This window comes from Canis lupus, chromosome 11 (genome assembly GCF_048164855.1).
Source record: "Canis lupus baileyi chromosome 11, mCanLup2.hap1, whole genome shotgun sequence".
NCBI classification, from domain to species: Eukaryota; Metazoa; Chordata; class Mammalia; order Carnivora; family Canidae; genus Canis; species Canis lupus.
Window position 1 is genome coordinate 67,208,089 of NC_132848.1, and position 21,931 is coordinate 67,230,019.

General features: G+C 50.8%; 2 long non-coding RNA genes across 3 annotated transcripts; one reads left to right on the forward strand and one right to left on the reverse strand.

The window, feature by feature from the left end:
• Positions 1–2,045: 2,045 nt before the first annotated feature.
• LOC140642328 (uncharacterized) lies at positions 2,046–15,231 on the reverse strand. Of its 2 annotated transcripts, none has more exons than XR_012038804.1 (3): positions 14,571–15,228; positions 13,927–14,044; positions 2,046–2,980 (listed from the first exon to the last, which is right to left on the reverse strand). It is a non-coding gene; the product is annotated as an uncharacterized lncRNA (long non-coding RNA). The 2 variants fall into 2 exon arrangements; XR_012038805.1 differs by lacking the exon at positions 2,046–2,980 and adding an exon at positions 11,042–12,160 and having other exon boundaries at positions 14,571–15,231.
• Positions 13,278–15,761, forward strand: LOC140642329 (uncharacterized). The gene is made up of 4 exons (XR_012038806.1): positions 13,278–13,786; positions 13,966–14,071; positions 14,938–15,058; positions 15,320–15,761. It is a non-coding gene; the product is annotated as an uncharacterized lncRNA (long non-coding RNA).
• The last annotated feature ends 6,170 nt before the right edge of the window (positions 15,762–21,931 follow it).

Sequence of the window (21,931 nt, forward strand, 5' to 3'; positions counted from 1 at the left end):
AACATCACTCGTCTGAAATCCGCCCTGGAGAGATCTACGTGGCATGAAGGCTTACCTGAGCGATGGAAGGAGCGAATTTTCCCTGTCCATGCTCCATCTCTCAGAGGTGAGCCTGACCCCCAAGAACGAGAAATGTTTGTTATGTGACATGCTCGGGCAGTGGGATGTTCAGGCTAACCAAGTGACAAAGAGCGACCATTGGAAGACTTCACGCGCGGTGTGTACCGCACACCCAGTTGTCGTGTCGCGGAACTCAGACTGTCTTGGCGGAACAGGACTTCAGGACTTTGGAAACTTCCAGTGCGTTGCATCATCATTAGAACAACAGTCAACCTCATGGAGGGTAGATGGGTAGTAAACTGGATATTTCCAATGAATAAAAGGTCAGAGGAATAAAGCTTTTACCATAGGGCTGTTAAATTTCTAATTGAATTTTTTAAGTCGGGGAAGGGTGCTTTTGGAGAGATGACGGTGGCAGTGTATGATTTCTCCTTGTTCCTAAAATCTAATGGCGTAGTCCTTGGCTGTCCCAGAGATGAAGGGGGAGGATGAGCTCTGTGCGGCACCTCCATTTCCTGTCCACCCTCCCCCTCCTGCTCCCCCACCACCATCCTCCCATCCCTCTGTTCTGGGACCGAGGCCCTCTCATCCTCTTCAATAATACGCTTCTCGTGGCCTTGGCGCTGAGGGCGAGGACAAGGCCAGACACAGTCCCTGCCTTCAGGGGCATTCATTTTCGCTGGAGAGGCCTAAGCACAGTCCATCCGGGGAGGTGGAGGTTATCCTGGCCGAGGAGTAGAAGGGAAGAATCTAGAGAGGTGGAGGCCAGAGGCAACCCTGTCAAATACCAAGGACGGTAGGCTGGTGAATCAAGTGAGGCCCGTGGACTCGAGGCTGGAAACACCTGCTGTGTTGATCCCCCCACCTCTGGAGGATCTCAGAAGGCACATCCCACTGCTTTTCCAGCCTCAGCTCACATCTTGTTCAAGAGTCTCCAGCTAGCCCAGCCTCAAGCCCTTGCTTTCGCACTTACTTTATTTATTTTTTTAGGATCTTATGTATTTGTTTGGGAGGGAGAGAGCATGAGAGAGAGAGAGAACACGAGCAGAGCAGAGGGGCAGAGGGACCCTGGGTTGGGGGCGCTGGGCATGCACTCTGTTCCTCGCAGGGGCTGTACCCCTCCCACTACCCAAACTCCCCCTCGGTCCAGCCTCTGCTCCTGGGGCATCCACACCGCATGTGCTGTCCCCCACCCCCCACCCCACCCCCGTGCTCGGCCTCCCTGGCAAATGGAGCCTAAAAGCCTTTTAAAGAAACTGGAAAATCATTCAAGCCAGTTCTTTTTCCATATGTCCGATCTGATCCCATCCTGCTGGAGCGACGGAGGCTGATTGCTTTGCAGTGTCCCCGGCCCAGCGAGGAGCAAGGCAGCCGGCGCCTCTCTTTGGAACTTATCCCGCCTTCCTAACTGTCGGAGGCCCACACCAAGCCCACCGGGTCCCTTCAGGTACCTTAAGCAGAAGGGACATGCCTAGGAGGCCAGGGCAACTCTCTCCCCAGCGTCTTCATTACTAACACTTGGAACAAATCACTTAAAGGCGGGTGACCGGTAGATTTTCCGTGTTTTGTTGTTCTATTTAACAAGTCCTGCCCAGAAGTTCCAGCGCCTTTGTAACCTATTTTATCATTTAGAGAGCCTTATTTGCACCTAACATGACAAGAGAAGTCCTGTGTTACCTCTGTTATTCTCGATAAAATCAATATTTAAAATCTGTAGAGTGCTTTCTCAGGGTGCCCTAGACATTGTGTTCTATGTGGACGGCACCCTGGAGTTGTGCAGTGCACAGCTTGTGCAGCTGAGCTGACAGCCTTGTGCTTTATGGTTTTAAGAGAAATAGGCCCTTTCGCATATATGGTAGTAGTAGTAATGATCAAAACAACCAGCACTACCATTTTTTTTTTAGCATATAAGATGTACCAGGATATATTATACAGTATATTTAATCTTGACAAGAAGTCTCCTTTCATTCTTTTTTTAAGATTTTATTTATTTATTCATGAGAGACACAGAGAGAGGCAGAGACACAGGCAGAGGGAGAGGCAGGCTTCCTGCAGGGAGCCCAATGCGGGACTCGATCCTGGGACCCCAGGATCACAACCTGAGCCAAAGGCAGATGCTCAACCACTGAGCCACCCAGGGGTCCCAAGAAGTCTCCTTTCAAATAAGGAAGCCAAGGCTCAACTTCTTGCCCAGCAATAAGCCATCGGGATTTGAATCCAGTCCTGCTGTCTCCCTAAGCCATGCTCTTTTCCCCTTTTCCCTTTGGATCCAACCATCGTTCTACACATGAGCAAACTGTAGCTCAGAGAGGTTGCACTGCTTGCTCTGAGTCATACAGGGTCTTCTACTCTATGTCACAGAACTTCTAGGAACTTGATAGATGTGTAAGTATGTGGCCTTAAAGGAAAGTCTCAGGGAGACCTAATAATGTTGAACACACACACACACAAAAAATATAAAGCTCAAGCTCTTTGGGGCATCTCTGTCCCTTTACCTTTACTCACACCTCTCTTGGCGTCCTGGGGGAAGGTGGCGTTGGGTGGCAGGCAGATCCCAACAGAGGGGAGCTCTGAATGTATTTCCCATGGGCAAGTGTTTGGTTCTCTTAGGCCAGATTAATTGGAAAGAAAGAACTTAAATGTGAGGTGGGCTCCGGGCAATTCTGGGAAGTGAAATTGGAATTCTGTAGCTGAATAGTTGCATGTTTCCAAAAATGAACGTTTCAGGGGCACGTGAGTGGGTCAGTTGATTGAGCTTCTGACTTCTGATTTCGGCTCAGGTCCTGATCTCAGGGTGTTGAGGCCAAGCCCCAGGCCGGGCTCTGCGCTGAGCGGGGGAGCCTGCTCAAGATTCTCTCTCTCCTTCTGCCCCCCTCCCCTTCTTCTTGCACGTGCACTCGCTCTCTCGCTCTCCGTCTCTCTGAAAAAATAAAGAACATTTCAGATTTTGGGTTCTTATTAAAGAACATGCTCATGTAGAAAATGAACATGATACTGCAAAGTATCAAAAAAAAAAAAAAAAGCAGTAAAATCCTGTTACCCAGAGAGACGAATGGGGTTTGTTGGTTTATTATTTTAAAGATGACAAAGGGAACTTGCTCATTGATTTGTTCCTTGCAGGCTGTCCTGCTGGGGCTGAGCCTACAGGCATTTGTCAAACCTTCTCAGGAAGTAAGTGAGAGAACAGGGAAGATTAGAACTCAGGTTGCATACTAGGGAGCCGGGGCCCCCAGAACCCTAGAATCTAGAGCTGTTCGTAGACAAATTATTCCTTTTTCCTTAATCTTCAGTTAAAAGTCAGGCTCTTCTCTCTTAATTCTGCACTAAAAGTGATTCGAGGGTTTGAAGAACAAATCCTTCATGGTGGGGGTTGGTGCTTATAAATGCTCTGAGGTTAAATGGAATGACATAGATGGACAACAGGGCCAGGGACCAGTGTCTTAGATTTTATGAAGCTTGGCGTGACTGAAGAATTAAGGCAAACCCATTAGATCTGGCTCTGCCCTCCTAGTTGGTGGCTTTGGGCAAAGATTCCACGTGTGCCCAGACCGAAGCTGGCACCAAATACAAGGCAGCCCTAAACTTTCCAAAGGGGAAATCCTCCCACATCATTGGCCAACGTGAGCACAGAAAACATTTTGTTGCATAGACTTAACTGGGATACGCTTGCTCGATGTATGAGTTTAGTTACACACACATATTTAAGATCATTCATGCAATGAATTAATTTATGCAAAATATTTCATCTGTAAGGACCACCTTGTTCCCACTCTCCTGTTTCGTGAACCAGATCTATTCCAACTGTTCACGCGCCTCTTGGTCACCTGTGTCCTCCTGGTCATGAGGGCCACTTATTAGGCGTCCTCACTTCCGCCGGGATTGCTGGGGATTCTCAGGGACCCTGTAGGGGAAGCTGTCGCTGGAAATTTTATCCCAGACTACAAAGTGCCCATCTGCATAGCATTGGTCGGCTCCTGTGTTCTCTGGTCTCTCCAACATAACTACTCACTGTTCTGCTTTTTACAGTGATCCTAAAAGGCTTGCTTATGACAACTTCCAGCATTGCCAATGTGAAGTCGCATCCCCTGGAATAACTAACAAATCTGTGTTCCGTTTCCTCGTCCCCCTTTTGTATCAAGTCGATGATCTCCAGAAGCTTCCAAAGCTAGCGTGGGCGAGGGGTATTTTAGGCTAATGTCTTCCTCAAAACTGTAACACGGTTGTTAAATAAAAAGCAATTTAGAAAGCATTGATGTAACATGGGAGCCGTTGCAGGGATCCTATGATATTGGGATTTCTATTACGAAATATGTATATTTGGTCTTTGTCCCCGTTTCCGGTACAGAGCTCCTAAAACCTCAAAATTTCCTAAGTGATTAGAGCCATAAAGGAGAAATGGGTGTCTTTTGTTATTCCTATAGCAAGCCCCTTCAACCATACCTGAGTTTATATCAATGAGGTGATTTTCGGAAAGTCCCAAGATGACCTTAGGATGGGGGCTGGTTGCTGGAGGAACCAATCAGTCCCACCCCTCTCCCCTGACCTGTCTGACTAGGGGCAGCGGAGAGGAGCTGGAGGGTGAATCGATTGCCAATAGCCAATGATTTAATCAGTCGGGCCTATATAACAAGGCCTCCATAAAAACCCAAAAAGGACATGGTTCAGAGATCGTCCTGGTTGGTCAACATGTGGAGGGGCCTTGAGAGGCCGTGGAAGCTCTGCACCCCCTCCCACGTAACTTGCCCTATGCCTGTCTTCCATCTCCCTGTTGTGAGTTACATCCTTTTTTTTTTTTTTTTTTTTTAAGGTTTTTTTGTTTTTTTTGAGTTACATCCTTTTATGATGAACTGGTCGTGTAGTAAGCAAAGTGCTTTCCTGGGTGTGGTGAGCCACTCTAACAAATCAACCAGAGGAGGGGTTTGTGGGAGCCTCTGGATTTACAGCCAGGTGGTCAGAAGCCCAGGTGACAAGCTGGACTTGTGCTTGGTGTCTGAACTGAGATGAGGGGGGAGGGGGACGGTCTCACGGGGCCGAGCCCCTAACCTGTGGGATCTATCTCCAGGGGGAGAGTGTCAGAATTGAGGTAAATTGTAGGACACCCAGATAGTGTCACAATGGCTTGAAGTGTGGAAAATCCACACATCTGGTGACCAGAAACGTCAGAAGTACTGACTAAGGGTAGTAAAGGGGACACTTTGTATTATTCCTTTATAGTGTGTTTAGTATTTAGTATAGAATTTGTAGGCCCAAAGATGAAGTACTTTCGTCTTGCTAAATTTGGGGGATCACATGAAACGAGGACCACCATCTCTTCCACCATCTTGCCTCTCTTCCAAGTACTTCCCTCTTTTCTGAATGATAATTCCTGGGAAAAATACCTCGTCTAACTGACAGACACATATAGTGGTTAATATCTTTAGACTTTCCATGCCCACGTATAAAACGTAGATAATATAAAATGTGGATAATAGTTGTAATTAACTGTGAACTCCTTGGGGCAGGAATCATCCAAATTATTCATCTTTGTGCTCTATGCCTAGCACAGTGACTGATTCATAGCAAGTACTTAATAAATATTTGTCTGACAAGTGAACGAATCCAAAAGCATTACTCTATTTAAAAGGCATGCATCCACTTCTGTCTGCAGACTGTCTTGACACCAGGCTCTTACGGGTTCTAGGGTAGGACGTAGAGAATTTGGTGCAAATCGCATGATTATTTAGGCTAATGCTTCCCACCCGTGATCCCTAGTACTTCATATACATTGATCTCAAAACCTACGTAAATTTGAATGTATTCAGACAAGATGTTGGGTGGTCTTTCTTTCTTTCTTTCTTTCTTTCTTTCTTTCTTTCTTTCTTTCTTTCTTTCGACACACAAAGAGAGAGAGAGACAGGCAGAGGGAGAAGTGGGCTCCATGCCGGGAGCCCGACGTGGGACTCGATCCCGGATCTCCAGGATCACACCCTGGGCTGAAGGCAGCACTAAACTGCTAAGCCACCGGGGCTGCCCCCCACCCCTTTTCTTTTTTTAAATTAAGTAAACTCTGTGCCCAATATGGGGCTTGACCTCTGGACCCCGAGCTCAAGAGTCAATTGCTCTACGGACTAAACCAGCCAGGCAACCCAACAAGATGCTGATTTTTAGATGTTGCGGCTCCCACTCCCTCTGGGCATCGCCCCATTGCCTTTGGTTTTGGGACCTGCACTGTGCGACGTTCCAGCTTCAACAGAGAAAGGTTTGCTCTGGGAGAGGACCCTGGGCTTGGGGTGGGGGTGGGAAGTGTCGGGGCCAGGGCACCACACCAGAGAGGGGAAGGGACCCACATATTACTAAGACAACATCTGAAAATAGGGACTAGCAGACAGGAGTGAGCTGGAGTCAAAAAGTCAAGAGTATGGAAGTTGGGTGGCAGTTCCATGGTAGAGAGAAATCGCAAGAAAACTAATAACCAGTCAGAAGAGGGTTGGAAGGGACGCCTGGGTGGCTCAGTGGTTGAGCGTCTGCCTTTGGCTCAGGGCGCGATCCCGGGGTGCTGGGATCAAGTCCCACATCGGGTTCCCTGCAGGGAGCCTGCGTCTCCCTCTTCCTGTATCTCTGCTTCTCTCTCTGTCTCTCATATATGAATAAATAAAAAAATCTTAAAAAAAGAAGAGGGTTGGAAGATCAACATGAAATTTCTATTGACTTAAATAGGTATCACTCCACCACCCCGATTATTAAGAGGACTTTACCATAGCCCTCGTGTGTGTGAGTGTATGCGTGAGAGATGAGTGTGTATCATGAGCTACAGGCCAGCTTCCTGCTCCTGAAAGGTTGAGAGAATGGGATCAACAGAGGAGAAAATACACATCTGCTGAGCCCCGGGAATGCCAGGCACGACAGTGCTCTGGTTCCACGGCCCAACGGCCTAGATGGAAGGCCGGCTCTCCTGCTTACCAGCTGGCTCAGCTTAGCCCCGTAATTAACACCTCTGCTCTCAGTTTTCTCCTTTCCAATGTGGATAATTCTAGTACCCACCTTGTGGGGCTGCTCTGAGGATTGCGTGAGTCAATGCATGCTGCGGTGGTTAAAGAGAGCCACAGAAGCTGTGCTATTCCTCCCAGCAAATGGTCGAGTCTACGTCCCCTCCCCTCGAGTCCGTGACACTAGTTTTGACCATGCGATCAGCAGAATAATGGCCCCCAAAGATGCCCACGTCCTAGTCCCCAGAACCTGTGAATATCTTACGTTATGTGGCACAGGAGGATTAAGGTTGCCAGTCCGCTGACCTTGAGGCCGGGACATCGTCCTGGACTGTCCGGCTGGCCTAACGAAATCACCAGGGTGCTTAGGAGTTAAGAGGGAAGCAGGAGAGTCAGAGTGATGTCTGGGCGGCCACTGCTGGCTTTGAAGATGGAAGGAGGCCACAAGCCAAATAATGCAGGCAGCCTCTAGAAAACAAGACAGGAAAGAAGACGGATTCTCCTCCAGAGCCTTCTGACTGGCTCGGGCCAAGGGATGCTAGCAGATGTGCCACATGCAGAGGCTTTCAAGGTGCTCTCACACGGGGTTTCCCCACTGGGGCTTCTGCACTGGCCTTAAGAAGGCCCGGGAGGCCTGTACTTCTTCTCAAAGAGCGAGAGATGTGTGGAGCAGAGCAACCAGCCTCCCCACGGGCCCGTGAGCCTGGTGGTACAGGCCCAGTGCCTTGTGTCACCGAGGCTGGGGTACTTTTAATGCAGTCGGAGTTGACTAATAAGCCACCTGTAGGTGAGAAAACTGAGGCCCGGCGAGCTTTGTTTAAAAACAAGACAAAGCCCATGGAATGTTCATGAGCAAAAAAGTATCTTCTTTAGAGAGTCATGTGACAGTCCCTGGACCAGTGTCCTAGGGCTCCCAGAGCTAATCATCGCAGGTGACTTCAAATGACAGATCCGTATTCTCTCACAGTCCTGGAGGCTGGAAGTCCAAACTCAAGGTGTGGGCGGGTCATGCTTCCCCCGAAGGCTCTAGGGAGCATCCTCCCCCGCCTCTCCCAGTTCCTGGTGGGTGCCGGCCACCCGTGGTGTTCCCAGGCTGGGGGACGTGTTACTCTAGGCTCCGGCCTCCGGGCTCACCCGGGGGCTCCGTGTGGTCCCCCCTTTCCTTTCTCTTAGCAGGACACCAGGCAGGGGATTTCCTCTCGGGGTGGAATTCCTTCGGGATGACCTCATTGTAGCCAATCACAGACCCAGTTTCCAAGTAATGCGGCATTCTGGGGTTCTAGGGTGGATGTGAGTTTTGTGGGAACACACTTCGATCCAGAGCAGCCCCTCTATTTAATGCTAGGACACTAGGGATATCATTAGGCTATCGTTCAGGTGAGAGCTGCAGGCAAAAATCCAGAGGAAGAAGAGTCCAAACCTCAAGGAAAAAAGGGGTTGGAAAGACTTCGGGTGGAAGGTCAGACCGCGCCTCCACGGACGCGATCCATAAACCTGAGGTTTGGGCCACGGGAAGGCTGTGAGCGCTGTTGCCCTCAGCTGACCCTGAAGGGGAGCACTGCTCGCTTTGAGGAAAACTCTCAAGCCCTTTAGGAGCTCGCATGGAGCACCTTTTAGGAGCACCTTTCGCTAGCCACTGGTTTTCCCGTCCATACCTCTTGTAATGCGCGTCCGTCCCGAGGAGGTCCCCATGGGCGGCGGGGGGCCCCTCGACACCACCTCTCTAACACCCACTATCTCCCAGGAGATTCATTCATGGAGGAAGGTATTTCAGAAGTTTGGGAAAACACTCGCGCCCACGTGAGTCTTGGCAAAGCTACTTCCAAATATGTACAATCTGGCTCTTTCAACATCAGATCTGCGTGTGGACAAGACAAAGCTTGCGGTCCTCAGCTAGTCCGGGGTGCGTGCCAAGTTCAAGAGTCGAAGACACCGGTTCTTGGCCTAGTTGAGCCAACTACAAAACAGAGTGTGAAGCGTTACTACTACCAGAAGTCCTCCTGGACCCTGGGGTCAGGCAGGCCCGGGTTCAAGTCCCGGTTCTGCTACTTGAGCAGTGATGAAACCTTGATAGGGACCCACTCCGAGCTGCAGCTTGAAAATCTAGAGGCTGCTTCCGACACCCCGGCCAGAGGGCTGCTGACACCCTGGCCAGAGGGCTGCTGTGGGGATCACACGGAAGAGTAAAACGTGAAATGCCTGGAACAGCCCGGCTCTGGAGCAGGCCCTCACGGGACATCGCTCGGTTCCGTGGTTCTTACCGTCCGCACAGACGCACAGACGTGAGGCCCGTGGAGAGGGTGTTAGCCATGGCTGGTCTCCGCAGTCCCCAGGGCTCAGGATGGCACCTCCTGCTCCTCCCTCCAGACCGTCCTGGGGCACCTGAGGAGGTTGGGGGTCAGGGAGACCCTGGAGCTGGGAGTTTGGAAGGAGCCTGGACAGTGCAGAGACTAAGGGGCAAACGAGACACAAAAGCTCTGGAGGAAGAAGCTGGTGTATGTTCCTCGGTTCGTGGTGGGCTTTTTGCCCCCCCGTGGGTGGAGGTCCGGGCCGAGGGAGTGGGAGGAGTGAGGGCTTCCTGGTGGAGGCAGCAGGCATGCAGGGGGTGGGGGCGGGAAAGGGGGAGCAGAGACCAGGACAGGCTCGGACAGCAAGGGGAGCCAGGAGAGAGGCCAGGCCCGGGAGGACAAAGGGAGCAGGGCCTGGGCTAAGGTGACGGGCACCGGGCCACCGCACCAGGGCCACCTGGAACAGCAGTCAGGGTCGCAGGCGTGCTTACGTGGCTGCACATCAGCTCAGCTCATCTCGATTACGCTCTGCAAGACGGTCACGGTCACCGCCCTCACGGAGGCTCGGGGAGGCCCGGTTGCCGGTTGCAGAGGTGAGCCAGTGATGCTTGCCTCCTGGCGTCGCACCCCGAGGACTTCCTCCTACACTGAACGAGGGCGCCCCCAACCCCGACTCTTGCCTGCGACCCCGCCTTTGGAGGACATGCTTCCGTAGCTCAGCCTTGCGCCCCTCTGCACAGAGCCCGTGGCATTTGCCCGTCTGCTGTAGGTGACAGATATTGGGACCGTCCTGCCTCCCCGGAGGTCCTGGCCCAGCGAGGCCTACCCCTTCCTGCCTGTCCCCTGAGGGCCGGGAAAGCACAGGCCTGATTCTGGTGGCGGCGGAGGGAGGGGAGCAGACTGCCCCAACCCCCCAAGTGTATCACTGCTCCTGCTGTCAGGGTGTCAAAAGGCCCTAAGGGGGCAAAGACTAGTGTGCTGTAAATATGGTAGGGAAGAAATTTCGAGAGCAAATGCCAGCTGGAGAAAGAGGTAGGCACCCACGTGAAGTCACACCAAGTGTAAATGACTCTGAGAGCTCCTGTAAATGACAGGGAGGGAGATGAGGGATGAAAAGACCCTTGGGGGGCACCTGGGTGGCTCAGCGGTTGAGAGTCTGACTTCAGCTCATGTCGTGGTCCTGGAGACCCGGGATCGAGTCCCGCGTCGGGCTCCCTGCATGGGGTCTGCTTCTCCCTCTGCCTGTGTCTCTGCCTCTCTCTCTCTGCGTGTGTCTCTCATGAATAAATAAAATAAAATCTTAGAAAAAAAAAAAAAGACCATTGGAAGGAGGAGGCAGGCAGGAAAGGAGGGCCCGGCTTAATCAGCGTGAACACAGTTCCTCCAACTGGTCCTGCCTGGAAGAGCTGGAGGCCTGTCTTCCAAAACCTCCAGCTCCCGGGGCCAGGACAATGCTGGGGGAGCCAGGGCCTGAGAGAGGGGCGTGGGGGAAAGCAGTTGGACTCATTCACCGGATGCTGATTTGCCAGAAAGGGAAGTGGGGGGTCAGGGACATTATTTCTACTTCCTGGATACATACTCAAACACGGAACAACCGAGTCCTAACAGGACGAGGCAATAAAATAGGCGACCACCCCAGGTGGTACCACACCCAACACATTTCAGAATCGAGTAGGAACTGGTAGTATTTTTCAGGCCTAGCTGCCACCTTAAATATGAAGGACAACAAAGATACCTCAAGAATACTTAAAAAAAAAGAAAAGCCAGCTCCAAAGCTCCAAAAAGATTGAACACAACCTCTTTGCCTTTTATTTATTTATTTATTTTTAAAGATGTTATTTACTTATTCATGGAGACACACAGAAAGAGGCAGAGACACGGACAGAGGGAGAAGCAGGCTCCCCGCAGGGAGCCTGATGCAGGACTCGATCCCAGGACCCCAGGATCACGCCCTGGGCCAAAGGCAGGCACCAAACCACTGAGCCACCCAGGGATCCCCCCTCTTTGCCTTTTAATAAAATTAAATAATTGTGGTACATTTAGACAAAGGAATACTATGCAACCACTAAAGAAAGTAGCCACTTTCCACATAGTGATATAGAACGATCACCAAGAAAAATGTGAAAAAAAGCCAGAGGCGGACTATTCTGGATAATACACTATGTACCTTACAAAATACATTTTTTACTACATTTGTATAAAATAATAACATCCGTATTCTTGCATATGTGCAGATCGTCTCTAGAAGGACACACGTGAACGTGTATGAGCTCCGAGACATCCTGAGGTTCTAAGTTGGGATAGCGACTAGGCCAGTGGGGGGCTGGGGGTGTGTTCCCCACCTGCGTGCGGGTTACCCCATGTGTTCGGCTTATGAACCCTCGTTTGCCTGTCCTTAGGATTCCTGTACTATCCTATGCTACACTCTGATAACAGTTTTCAAAAAAAAAAATGTTTTGGGTAATAAACTAGATGAATCCATGAAATAAATAATTTTGGATAATAATGGAAACAGGACTCCGACCTAGGCGGTCCGGGAGGCTCTCAGCTCCTTTCCCAGCAGATTAGTCCTGAGTGTTACCCACACACCCCATTCAGGACGGGGGTGGGGGGAAGAGGCGCGGAGGGTGGGGGAAGAGGCTTAGGTTTCAACGTTCCCCAATCTGGCCTCATTTACTCTTCCTTCACACTGACCTCAGCCTCTCAGCCTCTTTATCAATTGCTTCAGGACTTTTTTTTTCCTTTCCCCAAACAGATTAAGCCACAGTTGTTCATCTGTTCAACAAAGTCTGCCCGCTGTGCAATCTGTGGCTCTCCGGGGCTGGGGTGTTGAAGAAAACCTGCTGGCTGGGGAACAGAAGGGGAGTTGTTTTATTTCATGCCGGTACTTTTCAATGTGAGCAAGCATATTTCTTGCTAAAAAAAAAAAAAAAAAGAGAGAGGCGAAAACCTAATCTCTCAATCTCTTAAACTGAGAAGAAAAATTGTGTTTAAAACTTACAATTTTCCTCATACAACATGGTAATATTTTTCCTAAAGGCAGGGGATGGGGTGGGTGGGTGGAGGGATGCAGATTGCCCCAGAAAGATAACAATCAAGTTCTCTCCAACCCCATTTTCGGATTCAATCCCAGGCATTCCCTTTGAGGGCAGTCGGGTGTTTGCCCAGGAGGTCCAGAGCGGCAGCCTATACTGACTCACACCCGGGCCGTAAGTAGGACCTCCTGGAGAAAGGGCGGGAAGGAGCCTGGCATGCATTGAAGACCTACTGTGTGCTGGCCACTGTGCTTGGCACTTGCACCATTTTCACATTCAGACCTCTGAAGTAGCCCCCGCTCTTTTGCCCATTTTTATAGAAGGAAACTACCCCTCTGAGTGGTGAGGTACCTTAGCTGAGGTCCTACTCTGTACACACCCCCATACATGGGAGCCTGAAGCCTTGGTTCTTATGGTTCCCTGGAGGCGTCTGCAGGCAGATCTCATGGGGGGGGGGGGGAGTCCCATGCATTTGCAGTTAGACGTTGGCTGGGGCTCTAGCTACGTGGAGGCTCCACTGAGCCACATGTCCCAGCACAGCTTTGGCTGAACAGATAAAGCTGGAGCAGTCACTCAAGGTCTCTCAATCTCTACAAAGTGTCCCATGCAGCCTGACAGGGAATGTCCTGAGAGTGAGCATTCCGAGAGGCCAGGGCAGAAGCTGCAAGTCCCCTGTGGCACTAGCCTAGCACTACTCCTACCCCAGGCTCCAGGTCAAGGTGAACCACAGGCCCAGCCTAGAGAAGGAAGATGGGGAATGGAGGCCATCTCTTTTTTTTTTTTTTACTTTATTTATTTATTTATTTATTTATTTATTTATTTATTTATGAGAGACACACACAGAGAGAGAGGCAGAGACATAGGCCGAGGGAGAAGCAGGCTCTCCACAGGGAGCCCAATGTGGGCCTCGATTCTGGGGTCCCGGGTCCCTGAGCCAAGGGCAGACACTCAACCCCTGAGCCCCCCAGGCACCCCTGGACTCCATCTCTTAATGGGAGGAGGAGTGCAAAGAATTTGCAGCCACCCCAAATCTACTGTACCTGGAAAGCGGTAAGGTCCGGATTTGAACCCAAGTCACCTGACTCCTTCCTTGATGGTCACCTTCAGGCTTGACTTGGAACCTGCTCAACTATTGGAAACGGCCCTTACTGTTGCTGGTGTCGGAGAAGGCAGTTAGGTGGCGATACCAACACCACTGAGACGTGCCCCTCGTTAAGGACGCCAGCAGGCCGCACCCAGCTCTCTCAAGAGGACCCCAGTCTTCCCACCACCCACAGGACGCTGCCGTCTTTTCTAACAATAGGGAGTGCCTTCAGAACCGCTGACCCCATGCCTGCAAGGCCTCTGAGGCCGCTAATTCTTCCACCAGAAGATGATGAGCCCTCGTCGAACCCCTGACCCCGGATGCGTAGAGGAGGCGTTTTCCAGAGGCTTTCTAGTAAGTGCCATTTGGAAGCCTGAGCAAAGGTTGGCGAGCTCCAAAAATAACTTTACTGTGGTTCCTTTTCCTTTTCGAAATGAGAGCCCCTGCCACCCACCTTGGCCCCTGTCCCAACAATACTCCAACCGGACACTTACCTTGGTTTGCGCCTGTTGTTGCGTCTTTTGCTTCTCCAGGTTCTTCGGCGGTGCTGTCTGGCACTATGAGACCACGGTGTGATGGGCTTCACCGGGGTGTAAGAGAAGCCCCGTCATCCTGGGAGTGGAGATTTAGTCAACACAGGTCAGTAAGGGAACATCTATGGAAAATGGAGGCCTTGTCCCCAGAAGGACTGGGGGGTGTTCTATCCCTTTTGCTCCCCTGCAGGGTCTGTTCCTCCCTCAGACCTTGCAAGCCTCGTCTCCTCCCACATTTCTAAGCACCTCTTCCCAGCACCCCCAATCCCTGTGGGGCTCCCAGAACCCCCTTCCTTCTGCTCCCAGGATTCACTGAATTTTAGAAAGATTTCAAATCTGAGGGGAGGAGGCAGCTTAGAGCATCTCAATGCTGCAAATTGGAGAGTTTAAAACCTAATTACTGTCTGCACTCGGCCTCGAAAGGCCTCGGTCGATATTTATTGAATGACTGAGCAAACTTTACATTCACACTGTTGGTAAATAAAAGGATTTTCCTAATAAGCAAATCATTAGACGAGATTTGCAAGAAGGAGTTTAACTTAATTGAAGGGATTCTTCGCCAACCTTTTGTCCCTCCCCCCCCTTCCGAATAATAGGCTTCTTACAATTTTCAAGTGCGCCTCAGGTATGTGTTAAAGGCAAGGCTGAGGCTCGTCTCCAGTGGATGAGATTTCGTATCAGTTCATCTGTGTCCGCACTTCAGGGTACTAAGGGCGAATGTCTTGGCAATGGCCCTTCTCCGAACTTTCCACCAATTCAAATCGGCAGTAACTTCCTCCATCCCCCACACACCCAAAACGTATCCTGGCACAGCAGATCCCAGGAGTACAACTCAGTGTCTCCGTCGGTGCCGTAGAGAGTGAGGGCGGCCGCCTCAGACACGGGCCTTTGAGAATTCAGTGAGATTGGGACAGGAAAATATTTTGACAAATTCGCAATTTTTTTTTTTGTAACAGCGTATTTACTTCCTAGTGCCCCTTGGCCTCCTCCTGACCCGTCTGTGGTGTTTCCTTATCTGGCCTGAAGTCAGCGGCTCTTGCTGCCTCAGGGGAGGAGCGATAAGGCCCAAAAGCCACAGGACTACTTAGCAGTGGTAAGAAGGAGCCCTTTGGCTCTGCAAAGTTTAACACGTCACCTCTGTGGCATAAATACTGAACACAGAGTTCAGAGGACAAGGCAGAGGAGGATTATCGAGGCTATGGAGGCAGGAGAGCCACCAAGCGGGCAGCAGGGTCCCTGAGAAAGGCCTGCCCCGGGGGAGGGCGCGGGGGGGGGGGGGGCGCTCTGTCAGGCAGGAGGTGGGAGTGTCAGGATCTCTCCAGGTGCCGGAAACCGTGGCTTGTTCTTGGTCAAGGGGGAGGTGGACGTGAAGTAGAAGCAGAGACGACCGTGGCTTTGAGGTGTGAGCGGAGCACCGACCCTGGCGGGGGCCTGACGGGCCGTGAAGCCTGGCAGTTTGGACTGATGACGTTCATGTGGACATCGGGACCCACCCAGTGGAGGCTACGTCACAGAGCTCAACCCAAGTCAGCCTGAGCTTGGGAAAACCATCCGTCAGGGAAAGCGAGCAGACAGACGCCATCACAGCCCTCAGTCCTGCGCTCCCCTGCGGCCCAGCCTCCCTGCCCCCTGCCCCTGCCCCGTGGGTCCCGGCCTTCCCGGTCCCGGCCTTCCCGCGCTGCCTCTCCTAAGGCCCTGTGAAGCTCACTCTGGCCCAAACGCCCTCGGGAACAGCTCCACGGCTTGTGAGGCACCTCCCCTGGCCCAGGGATTTTTTTTTTTTTTTTTTGCCTTGAATAAATGACATTAAACTCCAATTGTTTTAGTTTTGTCACTTGACAGGATGTAATGGCAGATGCCACCATGGACCGATGGACACCAGAACATTGAATCCCAGCTACTTCCCATCCATCCCCTGGAAACAAGACAAAATCTGGTTATAGAGCAGAAGCCAAAGCAACAGAAATGACCTTTCTGACACCCAGCAGAATGGGTGTTAAAAACAGAAGTCGAAACCATTTATTCAATTCTACACATCTCATCCAGACCTAGGGTGAGATTTGCCCCCACTAAGGTGACGATGTAAGTGCTGGTTTATATAATATGTGCTCAATAAATGCTAGTTACTGTTATTTCCCTTGGTCCCAAGACAAGACACTGAGGAAAGTCCTATTACACACTCGAAGAAAGGCCTATTACCAGATGTGAGGGGGATCTGGCTGAGACATGCATCATCCCGCTGATCACCAGGGTGGATTTGGCTGATCTGGCTTAGCTACGTGGGTGTCCCCTTCTTCCCTCACGACTCGGTGTGTCCCTCGCAAAGCTGTACACTCAGCTGAAGAGGATGACCCTCCCCCATAGAGAACTATTCTTTAGTCAAGGGCCTAGGACCAGCTGCACTCCCCTGCTGGAAACTCTGAACAAGCTCTCAAGGTCCATTTGTAGGAGAACGTAGGATAGTCAAGCTTCCAAGACTCCAGACACATCTAAATGAGGCACTGCATGTGACATTCTACTTTTCTTTGAAAAAGAAAGATAGAGGGGCATCTGGGTGGCTCAGTCATTAAGCATGTGATCCTTGGTTTTGGCCCAAGTCATGATCTCAGGGTCATGGGATCCAGCCCCGCATCAGGCTCTGAGCTCAGTGCAGAGTCTGCCTGAGGTTCTGTCTCCCTCTCCCTCTCCCTCTACCCTCCCCCTGCTCTCTCTCTCTGTCTTAGGTCAATAAATCTTTTAAAAAGAGAGAGAGAAAGAAAAAAGGGCCTATCACCCTTTCTTAGAGAACCAAGAAGGAAAAGATGGGTCACATTATTCTTACCAAAGGACACTCAGGTTAGTACTATGAGCAGTCATGGTGGGAAGGTGCGCTGTCGGCATCCCAGAGAGGACGGCAATGGAGAGCCTCCACGACTAGGAGGCTAAATTTCCTCCTTACTTGTCTTTTTAAAGATTGACTTGACTACTTACAGTCTTCTACAGAAACCACTGTATAGTCATCAAAGTCAGCTTCCTTTCGGAAACACGGTGAGACTACATTTCCCAGTCCTCCTGGGAAAGCAGGTGGGATCATTCGACCAATTCTGACCAATGGAATGGGGTAGAAGTAAGATGCTACTTCTTGCTCCCTAAAAGCCTTTCAGGGGATCCTCTGCAACTGGAGCCAAAGTATTCTGAGGACCTAGGAAATAGGCAGAGCCTGGGTTCCTGAGAAGCCCCTTGGAGAAGAGCCATAGAAGTAGGACACTTGGGTTGGACTATTCCTAAGTGAGAAATAAACTTTCCTTGGGTTAAGCCATTGATACGTGCTGGCTGTTTGACGTAGCAGTCAACTCTAATACACATCGTGTGTGTTAGGGTAGGAGTACTGAGTTCCTTCCTAAAGTGATTGTGGCTCCCTACCTTGGACTCCCTTGATCGACCCTGCTACTGCATTCGGCCTTTTGAGCAACCTTCCCGAAGGTCCGAGAGTGGGTAAGTACAACAGTAGCTTGCTTGCCTTGTTCCTTGGAATTAAGGCACTTAAGGGAGTGCACATGAGAAAGTTTCATTGTAGGAACTTAAACATCCTAGATTGAGGGAATTTTAGTAAATGGAAGGTGCATTTGTAGTCATCTGGTTCAATTATTAAAATAAAGGAGAAGGAAACCGTAGCCTTTGAGGCAAAATACTGACGTAGGGCTATAGGCTGGATTGTACTAGAACCAGTCAGCTCCCGCTTTTTTGGAGCTCCCTCCAAAATGCCTATTGATGCATCTGGACGTCCAGCGCAGCATCGCATTCAGAACTCAAGCTTTAGAGTCGAACCAAACTGGGTCAAGGTTCTGGCTCCCCTTCCTACAGGGATACAATTTTACATCTCTAACCATCTCTGACCTGGTCTGTAAAATGGAGAAAATGATGGCAGTACCTTCCTCTCAGGGTCGTCACAGCCACTACACAAACTAATGCTCGCGGAGTGCTTAGCACACATCTGACCCTAATAAAATTTTGTTAGGGTTCTGCCATTATTTAAAAGAATACTGAACTTGTATGAAAACAATGCCGCAGGCTTCACAGAACAGCATTCCACACAGCTTGAGGATTACTTATTTTGTGAACAGAACTCGGCATTTTCCACTCATGCTTTTGAAGGAGATCAAGAACATGCTGCTTGGCCCTATCGATTATTTTGAGCTGAAGGCACTTGAAAAACAGCAGAGGCAGGGAGGGGCTCTCTCTGAACTGCCCTCATCTTTCTAAACTCAGAGCCTCTGAAAGGGTCTCCATGGTCCTAAGTCCCCAACCCGGGAGATTCATCAACTCTAGCGACTCCCACCCCAGGAGAGGAGACTACAAGTCCACACCACACCCTCACACCTCCCATCCGTTCTTCTGAGGGCCCGTTCATCCTTCCCAATCATTTACCCTCCCCCACGTGACCTGCATCTCCCCCCTCTTCTCCATTAAGATGGTACATAGGTTCTCAAATCTCATCTTTTTTTTTTTTTTTCAGGTATTTGCTTTTTTTCCCTCTCGGATGCCCTTGTCCATGTAATATTAAAAATTAATAAATGTGTTTATCTTTTCTCCAGCTAATCTGCCTCTTGTCGTTGATTTCATTGACCCCACTATCAAATCTAGGAGGGTAGAGGGAAAGAGTTTCCTCTTCTACGCTTTATTTGGGGCATCGATTCCTTTCTTTATATGCCTGACTCCCTCCTCTACCAGATGGTAAATCTCTTGTTATCTTCTTTCTTTCTCTTCCCTCGGGGCAATGACTTGTACAAAATTGGTGCTCCCTTGAAGCTTGCTGGGGAGCAGAGCCTAGCAAGGGAAAGAAGAACATAAAAAACTTGTGAGTCTCTAATACCCCATTCTTGGCCAGGGTTGACTAGGTCCCAGCCCTGCCTCCCTCGGTTGGGCTCCAGCTCCTGCTGCAATGAAGAGAAGGCAGTTACTGCTCACCAGCTGCCTGGCCCTTATTAGAAAAGACTTTGACCTTAATAAGCCCCCAAGAAGGTGGTGGCCCCAGAAATGCTTGACCCGTTCTGGCCACCAGCAGGCAGACCTAGTTTACTGGGCTCTTGCTGTCTCTCTGTTTCATCCTCAGGACAAGAACTGCTTTATGAAAAGCAGAAGGCTGGAAAGTCTTGATAAGCCTCGCTACTTGTTCCAAGGCACACAATCCACGTTTGTGTGCACCCTGCCTCTAGAGCCTTGTGTCCAGAACCCTTTTTTACTCTACAGCAGCACCCCCGGAGCAGGGACAGTCGGGGAAGGTGAAACTCAAATTAGGCTGACTGTAGTCCTGGGAAATGGGGAGATTTGAAGCTACCTCTCTAAGAACCAGTCCTACTATTTGTTGATGGGAATTTGAGGATTACCCAGGTGAAGGAGAATTTTTCCAAGGCCCCAAAGGGACCCCCATTAGCAATAAAAACTCAGATTTCCTTGGCTTCGGCCCCCACTTGCGTAACCCAGAACTTCGGCTTCTTCTGGTGCCGATTTTAGGAGGAGCACGTGAGCTCACTGTCTTGGCCCTGGAAGCCAAGGCAAGCATTGGCGCTGCCACTCCTGCCAGAGAGGCTAAGGTGGCAGCCCAGAGCACTGACCCCAGGATTCCCGGCTGCCAGCCCTGGAGATCCCAGCTTTACAGCCCTCACCCCCGAGGTCCCCACTCCCCAGTGCGCCGCACCAGGTACCCCTTGGGGTGGAGTGAAATGGACCTCTCCCAGCCCCCATGGCACAGCGGGCCCTGCAGACCAGGTAAACTGCACCCATGCTACCCTGTGCAGTGCAGGCCCGCGGCCAGATCTCGTCACCTGGCAGGCCTGTGACTACCGTGCGGTGCTTGGCTAAGCAAAGCTGATATCCTTTTAGCCCCTGAAACGACAATTTATGGGCTGCCAGCTGCTTCCGGGGTTTGATAGAAGCCGGAAATCATCTTGGAGCAGATTTTTTTTGTTGTTCTAGGAAGATATTTGGAGTGGCCCCTTGTGGTCGTGTTAGTGGAGTCTGCTGGGGCGGGGGAAAGTGCAGCAGGATCTTTTGTGGAAGACAAGGTCCTCTCTACCACTCTTCATGTGCAGAGCTGATCTCAAGAGAAAAAGGAGAGCCAACTTGCAAAAAAGTCCAGGAACTTTCTGGGGCTCAAGGATGCTGTGGTGGCTGGGTGGAGCAGGAGCCTGCCCACCTCCAAGGAGGCAGCACCGGCCGTGACCCGGGATCAATCAGAAGTCCCCATGGTGCCAGGGCCTGCCTGGCGCCCCCACCTCCTGGCTTCTCCAACTGCCCTGTGGGGGGTCCCTCCGAGAAGAGGGACCATGCATGAGGAGCCTCCGGGCCAGAGCCTGACCCTGCCGCACACTAGCGTCAGCAGAAGTGCATGGACAGGTGTGGACGCGGTAGGGTTCCTACAGCCAGCGGGGCCCCGGCCTCCCTAACCGGGTTACCGGTGGGAACAGTCAGGGCCCCAGATGAGCGCAGGAGCAAAAGGTGGTATCTCCAAACAATGGACTATTATTCGTCCTTCAAAAGGGAGGACGTCGTGCAATCTGCTACAGCACGGCTGAGCCTTAAGGACGTGGCATCATTAGTGGAATTCGGGAAAGGACCGACATCGTAGGATTCCACTGGCATGAGGCCCCCTAGGGAAGGCGAACTCCGGGGACAGAGGGAGGATGGTCAGAGGCCGGGGCGAGAGGCGTCATGCCTGGGTCGGTACCAAGGGTCCCTTTGGGACGCTGAAAAACTTCCAGATCAGGGGTGGGGTGATGGTTTGCACAATGATGTGAATGTAGTTAATGCCACTGAGCTGCACACTTAATAATGGTTAAAATGGAAATTTTTATGTGATGTATATTTTACTCTACATACACAGAACAATAATACCAGAGAGGTGATCTGGGACTTTTAAAAGGTCGGTGACAGGGCACCTGGGTGACTCAGTGGTTGAGCACCTGCCTTCGGCTCAGGGCATGATCCCAGGGTCCCAAGATCGAGTTCTGCATCGGGCTTCCCGCAGGGAGCCTGCTTCTCCCTCTGCCTGTGTCTCTGCCTCTCTCTCGGTGTCTCTCTTGAATAAATAAATAAAATCTTAAAAAATAAATGGTGACAAAAGCAGCTTTTTAAAGGAAAGGTGTTGAACTTTCTGGGTAGGAGGTTAAATAGGAAAAACAGAAACACTTGAGGCAGGGGCAGGCCTGAGGCTCTAAAGACAAAGAAATAAACAAGCAAAAAAAAAAAAAAAAAAAAAAAAAAAACCCAACCCACCAGGCTTCCACTTTCCTGAAGGCATCAGGCACCTGTTTGAGTCACTCCTTCTGCATGTTAGTGGTGAAGGCCCTAGGGAGAGGGTTGCTCTGGAGTCCCAGCCATTCCCCTTCCCCTCAAGCCTCATGCAGGGACCAAGAGGTGGACCTAGAGCACTGGACAGGGGTCTCCCGGGAAGGGGAGCAGAATAGGCCTCCCCGATACATGCCATTTGGGCCTGAGGACTAATTTGAGCTGAAGATAATTCTGAAGAAGCAGATACAGACAAGCTCTCTGTCCTCCCCCTGTGTGCCTAAAAAGGGAAGATATAGATTTGTATGGGTGTCCCCCTCCACCCCACCCTCTCTGTCAGGAAGGACACAAGTCAGTCCCTGGAGGCTTCTCTAGACCCTCGGTAGCCCAGAGACAGCACCAGAGGAATCTGTATCACACACCTTGCTAATACTAGCCCGCATCTTCCTCCGTTTCCCTGGCTATTTGCCTTCCCACACTCTGCCCTTAGAAGTTCAAAGTCTTCTCCTTTGTCCTGTCTCTTTTTGAAAAATACATTGTGATTTGGTGCAGAGGGCTCCATGGCTATGCACGATGTGTCTGTTTGTAAACCTCTGTTTTTCTCTCATTATTCTGTCTTCTGTGAGTCAGATTTACAGAGCTCCAGCCACTGAACTTGAGATGGATGGAGGGAAGAATTTTTTTTCCTCTCCTACCCCAG